This window comes from Arachis hypogaea, chromosome 12 (assembly GCF_003086295.3).
Source record: "Arachis hypogaea cultivar Tifrunner chromosome 12, arahy.Tifrunner.gnm2.J5K5, whole genome shotgun sequence".
NCBI lineage: Eukaryota > Viridiplantae > Streptophyta > Magnoliopsida > Fabales > Fabaceae > Arachis > Arachis hypogaea.
The window spans coordinates 25,581,936-25,591,450 of NC_092047.1; the positions used below are offsets into that span (position 1 = coordinate 25,581,936).

At 38.8% G+C, this 9,515-nt stretch overlaps 1 non-coding gene across 1 annotated transcript; it reads left to right on the top strand.

The window, feature by feature from the left end:
• The first annotated feature begins 8,172 nt into the window (after positions 1-8,172).
• Positions 8,173-8,280, top strand: LOC112731728 (small nucleolar RNA R71). Its single transcript, XR_003167492.1, has one exon. It is a non-coding gene; the product is annotated as a small nucleolar RNA R71 (small nucleolar RNA).
• Positions 8,281-9,515: the final 1,235 nt, after the last annotated feature.

Genomic DNA, 9,515 nt, shown 5'->3' on the forward strand with positions numbered 1-9,515 from the left:
TCTGGCGTTAAACGCCCAGAATGGTACCCATTCTGGTGTTTAACGCCCAAAATGCCCCTTACTGGCGTTTTCTTGCCCGCAAGCTCCTTTTCTCTGCTTTTTGTACTGAATCCTTCTGTAACTCTGTGAATTCCTTCAATTTTGATGCTTAGCCTTTGACGAAAATGTATATCAAACCTCTACAAGTATTAATTAAAATAAATAACTTGCTAATGGCTGGGTTGCCTCCCAGCAAGCGCTTCTTTATTGTCTTTAGGTGGACTCTTACTGAGCTTCATTCAAGCCTCAGTTTTGAGCATTCTTGCTCAAAATTGCTTTCAAGATAATGTTTGATTCTCTGTCCATTGACAATAAACTTTTTGTCAGAATCAATATCTTGAAGCTCAACATATCCATATGGTGACACTCCTGTAATCACATATGGTCCCCTCCACCAGGATTTTAATTTCCCAGGGAATAATCTGAGCCTAGAGTTGAATAGTAGAACTTTTTGTCCTGGCTCAAAGACTCTGGATGTCAATTTCTTGCCATGCCACTTTTTTGCTTCTTCCTTATAAATTTTTGCATTTTCAAAAGCATTGAGTCTGAACTCTTCCAGTTCATTTAGCTGGAGCAATCTTTTCTCACCAGCTAACTTAGCATCCATGTTTAGGAATCTGGTTGCCCAGTAGGCTTTATGTTCCAGTTCCACGGGCAGATGATAAGCCTTGCCATACACAAGCTGGTATGGAGAGGTTCCTATAGGAGTCTTGAATGCTATTCTGTATGCCCACAGAGCATCATCCAAGCTCCTTGCCCAATCCTTTCTACGGGCAATTACAGTCCGTTCTAGGATTCTCTTTAGTTCTCTATTTGAGACTTCAGCCTGCCCATTTGTCTGTGGATGATATGGAGTTGCTACTTTGTGGCTAATTCCATATCGAACCATAGCAGAGTAAAGCTGTTTATTGCAGAAATGGGTTCCCCCATCACTGATTAGTACTCTGGGAACACCAAATCTGCTGAAAATATGTTTCTGGAGGAACTTCAGCACAGTTTTGGTATCATTAGTGGGTGTGGTAATTGCTTCCACCCATTTAGATACGTAGTCTACTGCCACCAGAATGTAAGTGTTTGAGTATGATGGTGGGAAAGGACCCATGAAGTCTATACCCCATACATCAAACAACTCAATTTCTAAGATCCCTTGTTGAGGCATGGCATAACCATGAGACAAGTTACCAGCTCTTTGGCAACTGTCATAGTTACGCACAAACTCTCGGGCATCTTTATAGAGAGTAGGCCAATAGAAGCCACATTGGAGGACTTTAGTGGCTGTTCGCTCACTTCCGAAATGTCATCCATACTGTGATCCATGGCAATGCCATAGGATCTTCTGTGCCTCCTCTCTAGGGACGCATCTGCGGATCATTCCGTCAGCGCATCTCTTAAAGAGATATGGTTCATCCCATAAGTAGTACTTTACATCAGAAATCAGTTTTTTCTTTTGCATCCTGCTATACTCCTGGGGTATGAACCTCACAGCTTTATAATTTGCAATGTCTGCAAACCATGGTGCCTCCTGAATGGCAAAGAGTTGCTCATCCGGAAAGGTCTCAGAGATCTCAGTGGAGGGAGGGATGCCCCAGCCACTGGTTCTAACCGGGACAGGTGATCAGCTACCTGGTTCTCTGTCCCTTTTTTGTCTCTTATTTCTATATCAAACTCTTGCAGAAGCAACACCCATCTTATGAGCCTGGGTTTTGAATCCTGCTTTGTGAGTAGATATTTAAGAGCAGCATGGTCAGTGTACACAATCACTTTTGATCCTACTAAATAGGATCTAAACTTGTCAATGGCATAAACCACTGCAAGCAGCTCTTTTTCTGTGGTTGTGTAATTCTTCTGTGCGCCATTTAAAACACGACTGGCATAGTAAATGACGTGCAGAAGCTTGTTATGCCTTTGTCCCAACACTGCACCAATGGCATGGTCACTGGCATCAGACATTAATTCGAATGGTGATGTCCAGTCAGGTGCAGAGATGACTGGTGCTCTGACCAGCTTGGCCTTCAGGGTTTCAAACGCCTGTAGACACTCTGTGTCAAATACAAATGGCGTGTCAGCAGCTAGCAGGTTGCTCAGAGGTTTTGCAATTTTTGAAAATTCTTTTATGAACCTCCTATAGAATCCTGCATGCCCCAGAAAGCTTCTGATTGCCTTTACATTGGCAGGTGGTGGTAATTTTTCAATTACTTCCACTTTAGCTTAATCCACCTCTATTCCCTTGTTTGAAATTTTATGCCCAAGGACAATTCCTTCAGTCACCATGAAGTGACATTTTTCCCAGTTTAAAACTAGGTTGGTCTCTTGGCATCTTTTCAGAACAAGTGCTAAATGGTCAAGACAGGAGCTGAATGAGTCTCCAAATACTGAAAAGTCATCCATGAAGACTTCCAAAAATTTTTCCACCATATCAGAGAAAATAGAGAGCATGCATCTCTGAAAGGTTGCAGGTGCATTGCAGAGACCAAAAGGCATTCTTCTGTAAGCAAATACTCCAGATGGACATGTGAATGCTGTTTTCTCTTGGTCTTGAGGATCCACTGCAATTTGGTTGTAGCCTGAATAGCCATCCAAAAAGCAGTAGTATTCATGACCTGCTAGTCTTTCTAGCATTTGGTCTATGAATGGTAGAGGAAAATGATCCTTTCTGGTGGCTGTATTGAGCCTTCTGTAATCAATACACATACGCCACCCTGTAACTGTTCTTATGGGAACCAGTTCATTCTTTTCATTATGAATCACTGTCATGCCTCCCTTCTTGGGGACAACTTGGACAGGGCTCACCCAGGGACTATCAGAAATAGGATAAATAATCCCAGCCTCTAGTAACTTAGTGACCTCTTTCTGCACCACTTCCTTCATGGCTGGATTTAGCCGCCTCTGTGGTTGAACCACTGGCTTAGCATCATCCTCTAATAGGATCTTGTGCATACATCTTGCAGGGCTAATGCCCTTAAGGTCACCTATGGACCACCCAAGAGCTGTCTTGTGTGTCCTTAGCACTTGAATTAGTGCTTTCTCTTCCTGTGGATTTAAAGCAGAGCTTATGATGACTGGAAAAGTGTCACCCTCTCCCAAAAATGCATATTTCAGGGATGGTGGTAGTGGTTTGAGCTCAGGTCTAGGAGGTTTCTCCTCTTCCTGAGGGATTTTTTAGAGGTACTTTTATTTCCTCTGATTCCTCTAGATCAGGCTGAACATCCTTAAAGATGTCTTCTAGCTCTGATTCAAGACTCTCAGTCATATTGATCTCTTCCACTAAAGAGTCAATAATATCAGTGCTCATGCAGTCATTTGATGTGTCTGGATGCTGCATAGCTTTGACAACATTTAACTGAACTCATCCTCATTGACTCTCAGGGTCACTTCCCCTTTTTGTACATCAATAAGAGTTCGTCCAGTTGCTAGGAAAGGTCTTCCTAGAATGAGAGTTGCACTCTTGTGCTCCTCCATTTCCAGCACTACAAAGTCAGTGGGAAAGGCAAATGGCCCAACCTTGACAATCATGTCTTCAATGATGCCTGATGGATATTTAATGGAGCCATCAGCAAGTTGAAGACATATCCGGGTTGGTTTGACTTCTTCAGTCAACCCAAGCTTTCTGATAGTGGATGCAGGTATTAGATTGATACTTGCTCCAAGGTCACATAGGGCTGCCTTGGTACAGGCACCCTCTAATGTGCATGGTATCATAAAACTTCCTGGATCTTGAAGCTTCTCTGGTAATCTTTTCAGAATGACTGCACTGCATTCTTCAGTGAGAAACACTCTTTCAGTTTCTCTCCAATCCTTCTTATGACTTAAGATCTCTTTCATGAACTTAGCATAAGAGGGTATTTGCTCAAGTGCCTCTGCAAATGGAATATTTATTTCAAGAGTCCTGAGATAGTCTGCAAAGCGGGCAAATTGTTTATCCTGTTCCGCTTGGCGGAGTTTCTGAGGATAAGGCATCTTGGCTTTATATTCTTCAACCGTAGTTACTGCAGGTTTATTCCCTACAGAAGTGGTTGGAGAAGCCTTCTTAGAGGGGTTACTATCAGCACTTACAGGTGTCTGATCCCTCATTTGCGTTTGAACGCCAGGATTGGGTGCTAGATGGGCGTTTAACGCCAGCTTCCCACCCTTTTCTGGCGTTTGAACGCTAGAACTGGACAAGGAATGGGCGTTTAACGCTAACTTTTCCCCCTTTTCTGTCGTTTGAACGCCAGAGTTATTCCTCTCTGGGCTCTTGATGTCCTCAGAGGGATTTTGGGTAGTGGTTTGGTCATCCTCTGTCATTTGTTCCTTTCTTGACTTTTTGCTACTTTGGGCTGAGTTATTCAATGTCTTCCCGCTTCTTAGTTGGACAGCTTGGCATTCTTCTGTTATCTGTTTAGATAGCTGCTGTCTTGTCTGATTCAATTGTGCTTCTATATTCTTGTTAGCATTTTTAGTGTCTTGGAGCATCTCTTTGAATTCTGCTAATTGTTTTGTCATAAGGAGTAATTGCTGATTAAGTTCCACAATCTATTCTTTAGGATTGGGATCAGCAGTTACTGCCATAGCCTCTTCTTTTATAGAGGACTCACTGTTTGAGTACAGATGTTGATTTCTAGCAACTGTATCAATGAGTTCTTGAGCCTCTTCAATTGTTTTTCTCATGTGTATAGATCCACCAGCTGAGTGGTCTAGGGACATCTGATCTTTTTCTGTAAGCCCATAGTAGAAGATGTCTAACTGTACCCACTCTGAAAAACATTTCAGAGGGGCATTTTCTTAGCATCCCTCTGTACCTCTCCCAGGCATTATAAAGGGATTCGTGATCCTCTTGTTTAAAGCCTTGGATGTCCAGCCTTAGCTATGTCATCCTTTTTGGAGGGTAAAATTGATTCAGGAATTTGTCTGATAACTGTCTCCATATTTTTATGCTTGCTGTGGGTTGGTTATTTTACCACCTCTTAGCTTGATCTTTTACAGCAAATGAAAACAGTAATAATCTGTAGACATCTGATCCACTTCTTTATCACATGCTGTGTCAGCAATTTGTAAGAACTGTGCCAGAAACTCAGTAGGTTCTTCTTGTGGAAGACCGGAATACTGGCAATTTTGCTGCACCATGATAATGAGTTGAGGGTTTAGCTCAAAGCTGCTTGCTTTGATGGGAGGTATACAGATGCTACTCCCATATGCAGCTGTAATGGGGTTAGCAGATGACCCAGAGTCCTTCTGGACTGTTCACTTCCACTTATGTCCATGATGGAGAAAAGGGAATTGATATGAATTATTTTTTATTTATTTATTTAATTAAAAATGACCAAAAATAATAAAATAAAATAAAAGCAAATAAAAAAAGATATCATTGAAAAGATATGATTGAAGAAATTAAAAAAATTTGATTTTTTTTTTGAAAAAGATTTGAAAAGATCAATTTTTGAAATTAGAATATTGACTTGACTAAAAAAAAAGATATGATTTTTAAAATCTTTGACTAAATTAATGCAAAATTTTGAAATTTATGTGTGAAATAAGGAAAGGATATTTTTTTTATTTTTGAATTTTAATGCAGAAAGAGAAAAACAACAAAATGACACTAAACTTAGAAATTTTAGATCAAAACACAGAGAACAAATAAGAAAACTTTGAATGTCAAGATGAACACCAAGAACACTTTGAAGATCAAGATGAACACCAAGAACAAATTTTTGAAAAAATTTTAAGTAAATAAAAGCACAAAAACACCAAACTTAAAATTTTTAGAAAATAAAGCACAAATTTTCGAAAAATTAAAAGAAAACACAAAGAAGACACTAAACTTAGAAATTTTAAAAATCAAGAAAGAACTAAAGACATGCAATTTTGAAAAATTAAAAGAAAATAAAAGCATGCAATTGACACCAAACTTAAAATATGAAACTAAACTTAAATAAAAGACTCTAAACCAACAAAAATAAAATATTCCTAATCTAAGCAACAAGATAAACCGTCAGTTGTCCAAACTCGAACAATCCCCGGCAACGGCGCCAAAAACTTGGTGCACGAAATTACAATCACACTTTTGTAACTCCGCACAACTAACCAGCAAGTGCACTGGGTCGTCCAAGTAATACCTTACGTGAGTAAGGGTCGATCCCACGGAGATTGTCGGCTTGAAGCAAGCTATGGTTATCTTGTAACTCTTAGTCAGGATATCAGTAATTCTCAGATTTAATTGTAAAAAGTAAAAGAACATGAAATAAATACTTGTTATGCAGTGATGAAGAACAGGTTGAGGCTTTGGAGATGCTTTGTCTTCTGAACCTCTGCTTTCTTACTGTCTTCTTCTTCATACACGCAAGACTCCTTCCATGGAAAGTTTTATGTTGGGCATCACCGTTGTCAATGACTACATCCCGTCCTCTCAGTGAAAATGTTCCGAATGCGCTGTCACTGCACGGCTAATCATCTGTCGATTCTCGATCATGCTGGAATAGGATCCATTGATCCTTTTGCGTCTGTCACACGCACAACAATCGCGAGTTTGAAGCTCGTCATAGCCATCCCTTGCCAGATCCTACTCAGAATACCACAGACAAGGTTTAGACGTTCCGGATCTCAGGAATGGCCGCCAATAATTCTAGCTTATACCACGAAGACTCTGATTTGAATTATGAGGCTAAGAGATATGCATTCAATCTAAGGTAGAACAGAGGTGGTTGTCAGGTACGCGTTCATAGGTGAGAATGATGATGAGTGTCATAGATCATCACATTCATCAAGTTGAAGTGTGAATGAATATCTTAGAATGAAGGCAAGCGTAATAGAATGGAAAACAATAGTAATTGCATTAATTCATGAAGAACAGCAGAGCTCCTCACCCCCAACAATGGGGTTTAGAGACTCATGCCGTAGAGAACACAATAAGAAATGTGTAAAGTGTCATGAGGTACAAGATGAATCACTGAAAGTAGTATTTATAGTAAACTTAGTGACCTAGGGTTACAGAAAATGAGTAAGCTAGGGTGTTTATTGTAAAATTCCACTTCCGGGGCCCACTTGGTGTGTGCTTGGGTTGAGCATTGAAGCTTTCATGTGTAGAGATATTTCCTGGAGTTAAACGCCAGTTTTTATGCCAGTTTGGGCGTTTAACTCCAGCTTTTGTGCCAGTTCTGGAGTTAAACGCCAGAATTCTTGAGCTGACTTGGAATGCCTGTTTGGGCTATCAAATCTCGGACAAAGTATAGACTATTATATATTGCTGGAAAGCCCAGGATGTCTACTTTCCAACGCAATTGAGATCGCGCCAATTGGGCTTCAATAGCTCCAGAAAATCCACTTTGAGTGCAGGGAGGTCAGAATCCAACAGCATCTGTAGTCCTTTTTCAGCCTCTGAATCAGATTTTTGCTCAGGTCCCTCAATTTCAGCCAGAAAATACCTGAAATCACAGAAAAACACACAGACTCATAGTAAAGCCCACAAAAGTAATTTTTATTTAAAAACTAATAAAAACATAATAAAAACTAACTAAAATATACTAAAAACATACTAAAAACAATGCCAAAAAGCGTATGAATTATCCGCTCATCAGTTGCTAAGTCAGAGAGGATCTGCTTGGAATTCTCTATCTGTTTGTGAGAAGATGATGGAAATGGCTTGCTATTGCCAAACATATTTCTCCCACCATTATTATTATTGAAGTCTTGTTGAGGCTTCTGTTGATCCTTCTATGAGAAATTTGGATGATTTCTCCATGAAGGATTATAGGTGTTTCCATGGGATTCTCCCATGTAATTCACCTCTTCCATTGCAGGATTCTAAGGGTCATAAGCTTCTCCTTCAGAGGAGGCTTCTTTAGTACTGCCGGATGCAGCTTGCATTCCAGCCAGATTCTGAGAAATCATATTGACTTGTTGAGTCAATATTTTATTCTGATCCAATGTGGCATTCAGAGTATCAATCTCAATAACTCCTTTCTTCTGAGTCATCCCATTATTCACAGGATTTCTTTCATAACTATACATGAACTGGTTATTTGCAACCATTTGAATGAGTTCCTGGGTTTCTGTAGGTGTTTTCTTTAGATGAAGAGATCCACCAGCAGAGTGGTCCAATGACATCTTGTACAATTCAGACAGACCATCATAGAATATACCTAAGATGCTCCATTCTAAAAGCATGTCAGAAGGACACCTTCTGATCAATTTCTTATATCTTTCCCAAGCTTCATAGAGGGATTCACCTTTCTTTTGTCTGAAGGTTTGGACTTCCACTCTAAGCTTGCTCATCTTTTGAGATGGAAAGAATTTGGCCAAGAAAGCATTGACCAACTTTTCTCAAGAGTTCAGGCTTTCTCTAGGTTGTGAGTCCAACCATATCCTAGCTCAGTCTCTTACAGCAAAGGGAAAAAACATAAGTCTGTAGACCTAGGATCAACCCCATTGGTCTTAACAATGTCATAGATTTGTAAGAATTCAACTAAAAACTTATGAGGATCTTCCAATGGAAGTCCATAAAACTTGCAATTCTACTGCATTAGAGAAACTAATTGAGGTTTAAGCTCAAAGTTGTTTGCTCCAATTGCAGGAATTGAGATGCTTCTTCCATAGAAGTTGGAAGTTGGTGCAGTAAAGTCACCAAGCATCTTCCTTGCATCTCCACCATTGTTCTCAGGTTCGACTGCCATGTCTACCTCTTTTTTGAAATTTGCTGTAAGGTCCTCTCTGGAGTGTTGTGCTTTAGCTTCCTCTTCAAGTCCTTTCAGGTTCAGGATCAGCATCAACAAGAATGTCTTTATCCTTGTTCCTGCTCATATGAAAAAGAAGAGAACAAAGAGAGAATGGAAATCCTCTATATCACAGTATAGAGATTCCTTTATGTGTCAAAGGAAAAGAAGAATAGAAGAATGAGAAGAGAGAGGAGATGAGTAATTCGAACAGAGAGAAGAGAGGGGGTTCGAATTATGAGTAGAAGAGAAGTGTTAGTAATTAAACAAAATAAATAGAAAGAGATGAGAGAGAGAGTATTCGAAAATTCTTTTTTTTTGAATAAAAGAAAATAAAAATATTTTTGTTTTTATTTTAATTATTTAGTTAGTGTTTGAAAATTTGAAAAAGAAATACAAGAAAATTAAAAACTAAAACAATTAGTTAATTAAAAATATTTTTGAAAAAGTGGTTAGTGATTTTCGAAAATTAGAAGTGAAAAGGTAGTTAGGTGGTTTTGAAAAAGATAAGAAATAGTAAACTTTTTAAAATTAAAACAAACAAGTCATGTAGTTAGTTGAAAGAGATTTGAAAATAAATTTTGAAAAGATAAGAAGTTAGAAAAAGATTTTGAAATTAAAATTTTAAAAATATATGATTGAAATTTATTTTGAAAAAGAATTAAGAAAGAAATTAAAAAGATTTGATTTTTAAAATTAAAGTTGATGACTTGACTAACAAGAAACTAAAAGATATGATTCTAGAATTTAAAGATTGAACCTTTCTTAACAAGAAAGTAACAAACTTGAATT